Source organism: Poecile atricapillus, chromosome 4 (assembly GCF_030490865.1).
Source record: "Poecile atricapillus isolate bPoeAtr1 chromosome 4, bPoeAtr1.hap1, whole genome shotgun sequence".
Classification (NCBI taxonomy): Eukaryota; Metazoa; Chordata; class Aves; order Passeriformes; family Paridae; genus Poecile; species Poecile atricapillus.
In genome coordinates, this window is record NC_081252.1 from 9,020,039 (window position 1) to 9,030,260 (window position 10,222).

Below are 10,222 nucleotides of genomic sequence, written 5' to 3' on the forward strand. Positions count from 1 at the left end.
TAAAAGTCACAGGTTTATTAGATTATTAACCTAACATTTTATTTGTTACAGTCTCTGGAGAAAACATGCATTGGCAGTAACTCATTCCTTATATTGCACTTGCCACTTTCTTCCTGCTCTTCTTCCCTCAGCTCCTGGGTTTTGCTGTGATGTTTTTAACTGTCTCAGCTATTTGCCTTTATGAAGCATGGAATCTTCTAGAAACCAGAGAAGAGCACACAATATATATGGAGAAAAGCAGGAAAGGGATTGGCTCTAGTGCTTACACACACAAAAAAAACCAAAAAACCACCACACATAAGGAAGGGCTTTTTTTTTTTTACTTCCCTAAGTAAATTCTTTGGGCTGTACTCAGGTTGTACTCAGGTCCTTCCCCTTCAGAATTTCAGAAACTTTGGTTTGCTAAAGATCACAATTCTCTGCTGCTCCATTCTGTTCTCCAATTCCACAGCCACATCTGAGAAAGGTATTTATTCTCATTCATGTCTCTGTGGTGAAACTGGCCACTAGGAAAAAACCCAGTGCTCCATAAAAATAACTCTGCTCAATAATAAATTTGAGCATGAGGTCATATTCTTAACCTGAAAATAAATAGCTAAATAGTTTAAAAAAATTTTAAAAATAAAAAGTCAAAAAAAGCAGCAAGCTGTTTATAAGGAAGAAAGGAGAACCATACTTCAGGAACTAATGAACTAATGATGCCTTATGGGCTACTTGGTACCACTGTAAGAAGGAAGTCAGAAAAAATAGGTGTCCTTGAAAGTCACCTCTACAAATGTCCTTAGTAAAAATGAAGTAGTTGGCATGGCACTGGTGTCACCTCACAGTGTCTGTGGTGGTGGGGCTGTGACGAGAGACCTGTTAGGGAAAGTTGCAGGAATTGTTCAGCATGAGGTGAAGTCATCTGATGCAGGGCCATAAAGGCTCTTGTATACTTGTTCTTGGGAATGTACGAGTGTTGTAGGTAAAAATATTTTAATACCTTCATATGTTATCTATGTGCACTAAAAATACCATCTGGAGATGGCTGCCAAAGAAGTCAGTGAGAGGTGCAGTTTGAAGGGTGTGAGTAAAAGTAATGTTACCATAAATTCCATCCAAGTAGGTGAGGTAGCCCGGGGATATATCCTGTGCACATCCTGTTCTTCCTTCCATACTCTGCTGTCTGATATCCCTGCTAGCTGTGCATCCAGCCTTTCCTTTGGCACGGTGTCCCTACCTCCCCTGCTTTGAGGGACAGCATCATGGTAGCTTCAGGGAGGCCAGGGAAGACAATGGGAAGTAAAAGCCTTAAAGGAATGCCTCATCACTCTCTTCTTGCCTGTCTTCAAATCATCCCAGAGCAATTTTTTTTTTTTTTTTACATCACTAAAAACAAGGAAGGATGTTGGCTCTGAACTGTTCATCGCTACTTAGTACAAGCACGGCTTAGCCAGCAGCGTCTGCTCCATGGCCTGCCTTGGCAGCACCCTGCTGGCTGTGTGTGGACACCCAGGGAGCTGCTGCAGGAGCTGAGCCCCGGGAGCCAGGCTCTGGCAGGCTGCGGCTCCCCCGGGATCCCAGCCCCGGCACAGCCCCACACGCGCGGCTGCCGTGCGCTCCCAGATGTGACAGATGACACCGAGCTCCCTGCAGGCCCGCACAGCTGGGCCCAGTGACTAAGCCTGGCTGTGCACCCACACACTGATGTCAGGAGAGCAGCCAATAGCTCAGAGTGACTCTCCTCGTCCCTGTGTGCACGTCAGTCACAACAGTGGCAAACCCAACAATGGGCAAGGAGACGGTCAAAGGAAAACCCAGCTTCAGACTAGGAGCAACTGATGTAAAATGGGATGTGCAACTCCCATTTCCAGTGAAAGGAATCATCGATATTAGCTCGGTCATTTTAAAATGTATGAATCATTAGATGACAAAGCCCATAAATTGATTCATAAACAGCTGTCATCTTAATATGAAAACTCTGAGATTAATCTGTCTGAAAAATTGCAATTCAATTGTGAATGGAAATAACAGCTAAAATCCAGCATTCATCTTGGCCAGGGTGAATTTTATGAAATAAACTTCAGACCACACTTCTGAGTTCTATCCATCCTTGCATGTAAAATACGTGTGTGCAAACATATGCACCAAAATGCTGTCTGGCCACCTGACTTTAAGTTAATTAATGAATATCATTATTTGCAATGACCTTGACTTGCTGGTCATTGAGGGGAAGGCTTCTATCATTGTTTGCTTGCTGAGTTTTTTGTTGTTTTTCCAAGGTACTTGTTGGCTGTGGTGCAATGACTCAAGGAGTGCAATTAGTCAGAATGAGAGCCCTCTGTACTTGTGGCAATAAAGTTTGGCACATACATTTTTGTTATTTTCCCTGCAGTGAAGCACTCCTAGATGATGTATGGGTTTGGGATTGGTTGCACTTGCTGAGGTATTCAATGCCATGGTACCTTCTTTGAAGAAGACTGAAGAGTTTTGTAACTTGAGTTTTGTGGTAGGCAGGTGATGGGCAGCCTGATGGGACTCAGGGAGACTGCCACCCTGCCAGGGAGTGAAATGGGGAACTGGGAACTACCATGAGATGGGAAAGTCCTAGGGGAAAGGAAACTGAGGGAGCCTATGGAAAAAACAAGCTATAGGGTTATGAGGATTGGCTCAGGAAGAAGGCTTTGAACTTCAAGAAAGGAGGCAGGGATTAAGAAGCACTGGGGAAAGGAAACACAGCTCTGGAGCACATGGCTAGGAGCCATAGTGAGATACAAAGGAAAAGTAGTCCAGAGGACAGAGCTTGGCATGAGGAGCTGGGGAAAGATTTAGAAATAGGCCAGGAACCTGTGCCTGACAGCAGGGGAAGGGAAAAGAACAGGGTGGGGACAAAGGATGAGGAGACCAGACAGGCTGGGGGTGGAGGGTGGGGCAGCCAAGAGAAAGGAAGATGAGTCTGTGCCTATTTCAGTGTTCTCCTGGTTCTCACTCCTGGGTCTGGCATTACACAGCCTTTCCCTTCATCTGCTGTCAGAAGACACTGTCATGCCCTGATAACGTGCACACGTGGACTCCTACACAGGAGACAACCTGCCACAGAGGACAGCCTTTCACTGCTTGGGACACACAGTCACTGTGGCCTGTGGCAAAGCCACTGGGCCCAGCTTTATCTCCAGTGTCATTAACCCCCACAGGGGATGGGTAGGGAATTTGTGACTTTTAGATCAACAACATGAGCAGCCCACAAAGGTTTCAGAGCAAACATTCAGACTTGTAACAACACCCATCTTGCTTTTCACTCTTAAGTCCCTGTTTCTTGAGGTTTGCACCTGCAGCATTCTTTTTAAGGTACAGCTGGATTTTCCCTAGAAAAGCCTTCCCAAATGCCTCGTGAAGTATGTGACGGCTGGAATTCATGGCAGTATGACTTCAGCAGTTGAACAAGGCAGAAGTCAGTAGGGGGCCACATTAATGTCCATTAGTATTTGCTGGGGGCTCTTGGAGTAGGTAATGCAGCTTTTACAGAGAAAATCAGTCAAAACTGCACTTGATAAAAGCAATGAGGGCGTAACAATGTGGCTTATGCAGGCTTTCATTCTCTGTTTTTTTCCTGAGGAGGAGAAGGATATAAATTAAATAGTTATTCTTATGAAATGAGTATTGCTTTTGCGTAAAAGGAGACAAAACACTGAGCAATTTAACCTCCCAGATGCTTGGAAGTTAATGATTGCAGGTCAGCTTTGAGATAATAGCCTGGGCAGTGTTGGGAGAGTCATTTTCTGGCAGATAACAGATTCCATTTTGGCATGTGGACAGCGGATTACAGTTCTTTAACCACCACGAAGAGCTGCACTAAGCTCTGGTCTCTCCAAGAAACAAACAAGATTTCACAAGAGCCAGCTGGCTTCAGTTGCACTTACAGTACTTGTAACCTCAGATATTGTGGGAGATGCAGTCATGGTGAACTTAAAGACATATAGGGATGGTTTCCTAGCTGAGAAAGGGGGGATTGCAGAAAAACATGTTTGTCCCAAGCTGGTCACTGCATGGATGGATGCATTGGGGTGTGGTGGAGCAATAACTGCATCCACCCCAGCACTGAATGCTGCCTCAGGCTCATTTGGGAGAGTTCTCCCTCCCTAGAACTAAAAGCTAACGCAGCACAAGGGACCACATCACTTCTTTGCACTTCCAAAGGCATTCCAGGGCTTGTCTCTCCTTTCTCAAACGCTGCTGCGCCGATACCCTGAACAGGGAACTGTCTTTGCAAGGGCTTAACGTGTTCACTGTGCCACTGGAACTCTGTTTGTGTTCTGCATGAGATGCTTGGTCTGTGACTTGCTGCTGCAGGGTGTTATGCTCTGGGGAACCCTTCAGTGGGGCCTAGGTTTGGGGATCCATGGAAACAGTCCTGAAACAAAGAGAAAACAAACGGGAGAGTTGTGACATTCCTTCTGGAATACTATCAGCACAGATTGTTACCAAGAGAGAGGGTTTTGCTGTTGTTTCTTTATTCTTGCTGTTTTCTACCTGCCAGCTGATACATCCTACAGAAATGACGCAGAGCAAGATTTCGGTTGTGCAAGTGGTAGAAATTAAATTCATGATGTAGTAAAATAATTTTTTTTTTCTTTGTAATGTCCCGCTGATCTCATGTCTCCTTGCCCTTCAGTGTGACATGATGAAAGCTGCATGATGTGGTAACTGCTGTTCCTTGGGAATAGTCTGTCTTTGCTGTATTCCTCCAGGAGGTTACTTTGGCCTTGTACTATAACATACCAGTGAATGGAAAGAGTATTTTTCTCACTTCCACCTATATTTATATTTCCAGCTGCAGTCCTGTGAATAATGTAACATTCTCCAGAATTAGCCCATGTGGAAGTTATGAATTCTATGACCTGTATAAGAGTCTAATTTAAGAGAGGATAAAGACAAATCTGTAACAAAAATTTCACTTTTTCATGATCACTTGCTAGGAGAGAGACAGCGAAAGAGACATTTTTGACTTGCGAGGGGTTTGTAGCTGATGTGGAAATGTTTAGAGTTAAAATTATTGCAGGCAGACTTGTTGCAAGCAGCCCTGCTTGAGCAGGGGATGGACCAGATGTGCAGAGGTGCTTTCCAACCTTAATTATTCTGTGTTTATGTGAAGATCCACTTCCTAACAGTTTGTGTGTGCTCTGATCAAATGGGATAATGGGTTTCTGAAATGATAACCACGCAGGCAGGCACTGGCTGGATCTGCCCCACAAGCACTGATATTCCCCCCAAACACAGGGAAGATCTCCCTCTAATCTCTGAATATCTGTCCAAGCACTTCCCATGCAACACCAGTTGCTTTACCCTATAGCACAAGACACAACAAAATGTGTCTTGAGTCCTGAGCAGGGGCCAAGTTATTCTGGAACACTTGTTGCCACCCCTCCAGTGCCATGGGATCAGAGAGATAAATACCTAAATCATGGTCTTATGGTTATAATACAATGCTGTGAGAAAGAGATGTGATTTTATGATTGTTCCCATTAAGGAATCTCTCAACAAGTCTGGATTTCATTGAAATCCAATATTAACTGAAATTGAGTTCATGAGGTTTGATTGCAGAGAATTTTAATTTTTTTAAAAATTTTAATGTATATATCATCAATCTTTACACTGGCGTTGTTTCTTTTCCTAACCTGGAATAATTTTTCTAATTTAGATGTATTACTCTATGTGATGTGGATTAAGAGAGAGAGAGAGGGTGTGTATACATGTTTGTATGTACATTAGAGAGAAGGAGAGGGGTGATTTTGCTGATTTTGAACTCTAACCCCTATAAATATTTATACTTAGGACATTATTTCTCATTTATCATAAGGTAAGGTCAGTACTCCATCTCTTAGACCTGCAACAGCTGCCAGTGCTTCCAGACAATTCAGTTCTTCTTCCAAGTGCAATCATTCTGGACCACAGGAAATTTGATTTACTACCAATTTAGGCCTCACTGGATTGTTTGTTCTCTTATCTTCAGCCGTGCTGGGCTGGTGTGTTTCCAACATTTGTAAAGACAACCCAAAACAAAGATTTGGCCATCTGTGGCAAAATAAGCATATATTGAGAAAATTTTATTTAGAAAGATATAAACAAATGTCCACTGGTGCTTTAGAGGAATAAAGTACTCCTTTGAACTGGAATGGAGACTGTAAGAGGTTTGTAATAGGGAGGAGGTTTTTTTTCTGTTGTTGATGTAATATCTTTCTACTATTTGCACCAGAAAAAAGAAAAAAAAAAAGGAAGAAAGAAATAAGCTTTTGTTTAAAAGAAATATTGATGAAAAGTCTTAAAGTCTTCAGAAAGGTAAATGAAAAGCTGAACTTCTGTTACAGATGTTTTTAAAAGAGTGACCACGCAAGAAGACTTTCCCATACTTAATATCCATATATACCTGACGCAGAGAAACTTTGCCTCAAAACCTGCACCTACAAAAGTAGGTGGGCAAAACCTGAAGCTGCTTTCTATAGTAACTAATATTTAGAATGAAAATTCATTTATAGCCAAATTTGTGGCTGTTTGCTTCCATCATACTAGGCAGGTGCAGCATGTGCTTAAGGTCCTGAGCAAACATATAAATATTGATCCAGAATATAAATATCTTGATGGTGAAACAACTAAATGTTCTGAGGAAAAAATTTGTACTGAAGTTTTAAACTCATGCTCAGGCTTTGAAGGAAGGAAATCTTTCTCCCAAATTTAAACTCAAGCAGTTAATGTACTTCAAGTTTTTGACATTTCTTGTGACAAGTGAGTGTGTGAGAATTTGTGGGAGACCTTTGGTGTCAATATGTGCTGGAGAAAGGAGATGGATGATTTTTTCCTCTGCTAGCTGAGCACTAGACAACACTGGAACAGCTTCAGAAGGGACACAGAGCTCATCCATCTTTTTGGTTAATTGCTTCTTGGATGTGCACCAAAGAGAGGGATGGGGGAGCCAAGAGTCCCAGGGAGTGGAGAAGCTCCGTGGTGGAGAGGAGGCCTGGGCTGATGTTCCATTTCCAGCGGCTGGAAGCGTTCCCTGCCGCCACAGTGAACAAACCACCCGCTGAGATGTCCTCATGGTGGGAAGATGGATGAGCCTGAATGTTCCTGGGTGTCTTTGCTTTCCTGCAGTTCTAATTGCTTTTCAAAAGTGAGGGGCTTATTGTTTGTTTGTTTGATTTTAATTCCATAGTAAATCAGGTCTTCTGCAGATTAATTTAGGATGCTTTTCAAACACTGTTTTCATTATTCCTGTGTGAGCAAACTGAAGATGAGCATCCTGGTAAACTGTCAGGGACATATGGCTGAAACCCCTTTAAAAGCAGCTTCTGTGAATGGGGATTGACATTTCCTGGGCTTGTCATATGGCAGGATTTGTAGCAATAACTGCTGGAAAGCTGAGAAAATTGTTGCCCCTTGGATTAAAAAGCAAAAACTGATAGATGGACCTGATGGAGTTTTTTACTTTTAATTGAAAATATCTCAAAAATTACTCTTGGATTTTTCAGGGTTTTTCTGTTACCACACTAACAATATAATTTAGGTTTGAATTGTACTTTGGAGTTTTTCCCCAGATGTTGTTACTGGGAGTCTCTAGAAACTTAAGAATTATATATTGAATAAACGAGATGATTGGATGTGCAGATGAGTGCCTTGTGTTTAGTATGGCCTGTATGTGTGAGAGCAGCACAGAATAAAGCAGCTTTTTCTCTGTAAGAGGTAAGGAATTCCTGCAAGGAGCAGGGAATTGGACTCAGATGATCTTTATGGGTCCTTTCCAGCTTGAGATGTTCTGTGATTCCATTAAAAATTGTAGCAGGTTACAAAACAGTGCAGGACAAACAGAGAATGGCAGCAGTTCAGACAAATGGAGCAGGTTAGAGAAAAGGTCTCTAGGAGGTACTTTTGAAGTAGCAGGAAGGTGGGGCTGAAGACACTGTAACACGGAGTGTCTTACACGGGCCAAGAGAAGGCTTGTGGAGGGGTTGGATAATTGATGGTCTGGGTGGAGGGGAAGCAGTCGGGTGGGTGTAATTGTGTGGAAGATCTGAGTTGAGGAAGGGTGGTGGAAGAGGCCACAAGAAAGGAAAATGCTACTGCCAGAATCGCTTTAGTTGATGTTTAAGGGCAGTATTAATGACCATATTAAGAGGCTGTACTGCAGAAGAAAGTAGAGCGGAGAAAATAAAACCAGGCGTGTTTTCCATTTGAAGAAGAGAAAGGAAAATATATTTAAAAATATAGAAAGTTGGCAGATCTTGAGGTGAGCATAGATTGCTTAGGGAATAGGACTTTCATTTCAGCACTATCTTTTAGTTGTAGGCCCATGTACACAATTCCCAGTGACAAGCTTCTAAAGAGTTCTCAAGTCTCACAGTCTTATTGGTGAACTGGTTTTTACTGGTTTTCAAAAGGATCATTTGATAAGGAATTTAAGCTGGCTGCCATACCCACCCTGCCACCACTGGGTTCAGCCCCCTCATGGAGATCAGGGCACCAAAGAATCTGAGAAATGCCAGGACCCTGTCCCGTAAAGCACAATGACTACTCTGCAGCTCTGGCAGGGCAACCAGCTGAGAGCTGTGACGGCTGCCGTGTGTGCAGGGAATGTCAAGTTCCAGGAATGGCTGAGTGGAACCATGGATGTTTAGGCTTTAGAAAAGTTTTTTTCGTTTTAAGCATTTTGAGATCGCTTTTTTGTTTTTCAAAAAACTTCAATTAGAGTTTTAAAAATCAGATTTTCACCCCTTCCCTTCATCTACTTGAATTCAGCTTCATCTTCCTTTCATCTGCCTCCCAAGAGAGACACAAGGACTTTGGGAGGCTCCACAGTGCAAGGACACAAAACGCCCTGAATGGAGCTTCTCTTGCAGAGGAGCAAGAGGAAACAAGGAGGGTCTTCACTGTTGGCTGTGACTGTCCAGCTCTCAGGTACAGTGATAAGGATTAGGATTTCCATGAGAAATAGGAGAGTGTTTGAAGTGGATGGGTTCTGGGGAACCGAGGGGAGGGGGGATGCTCCCGGAGCAGCAGTGCTGCAGTGTCCATTTGGCAGCAGCTGCCTGTCCCTGGGCTGTGCCTGTGGCACCGAGGGGGAGCTGACACGGAGTGAACCTGTGCCAGGGCTGGGCCGTGCTCTGCCTGCTCCCTTCATCATGAGGGTGTGGGAAGCAGCGGAATTGTCTCTGATTCTGGTAAAGAACTAAAATTTATGGCTTGCCAGGGGTCAGAGATGGGAAGGGAAGTTAAGCGGCAACAAAATATCCTTGACGTAGTCGCTAGCAAAGTGAACATTGCAAACTGCGTGCGCTGGAGGCTGTGTCTGCCTTGGCGTTGGTTTGCTCCTGTGGGTTGCTGCACATCGGCTCTGTGAAAAGCCCAGTGTTTGCAGTCTCGCTTGGGACTGCCCGGGGCTGCCTGTGCTGCCTTTGAAGCCAGAGAGCTTCCCAAGCTCCAGGCATGAGCAGCCAGCCCGCTGTTAAACAGGAGATTAGGGGCGCAAAGAAAGCATGTTTTGGAAAACGAACCTTTTCATCCTGTTTTGTTGTCAGCCTCGGGCACAAAGTGCATTTGATGGGTCACTACACTTTATAAACTCTGTGTAGTTTGTTTTATTAGAGGGGGAAGGCCTGTGCCAGAATTTTCACCTGTTGTCTTTTGCTATCAGTTTGCTCCTGTCGGGTGGGAGGAGAACTGGTTTCTGGTGAATGCAATGGAACAAAACGGTTGTATTTATTTTAAACACATGTTTCATCATATTGCGATTTAAACAATTTAGCATGGTGCAGAGGCCACACAACTTCTTCTGGTCTAAAATAACTCTCCGGTTACTTTTTTCATAAAGCCAGAGGAGAAGATGTCCGACCGATGTTCGCTGCATCCCGTTCCCAGCGCTGCCGGCAGCGATGCTCAGCCGGACGGAGTCCGGGGTTCCTCGGCGCGGGGACCCGCTCCCGCCCCTGCCCGCTCCCCGCAGACGGCCGGCCCGGCTGTGCCGGCGCAGGGAGCGGCCCCCGGCGGGGGCGGTCGGGGGCGGGGCGCGGCGGGGGCAGCCCGGTGCCGGCGGGGAGCCCGGCCCCGGCGTGCTGGGCTCTGCCGCTCATCTTGCTCCCCGCGCTCCCGAGCCGGCAGCAGAGTTGCGCAGCTCCCGCCGAGCGGCCGGGACGGGACGTGTCGAGAGCTCGGCGGGGCTCGGGGCTTGCGAGGCGAGGCGAGGCGAGGCGAGGCT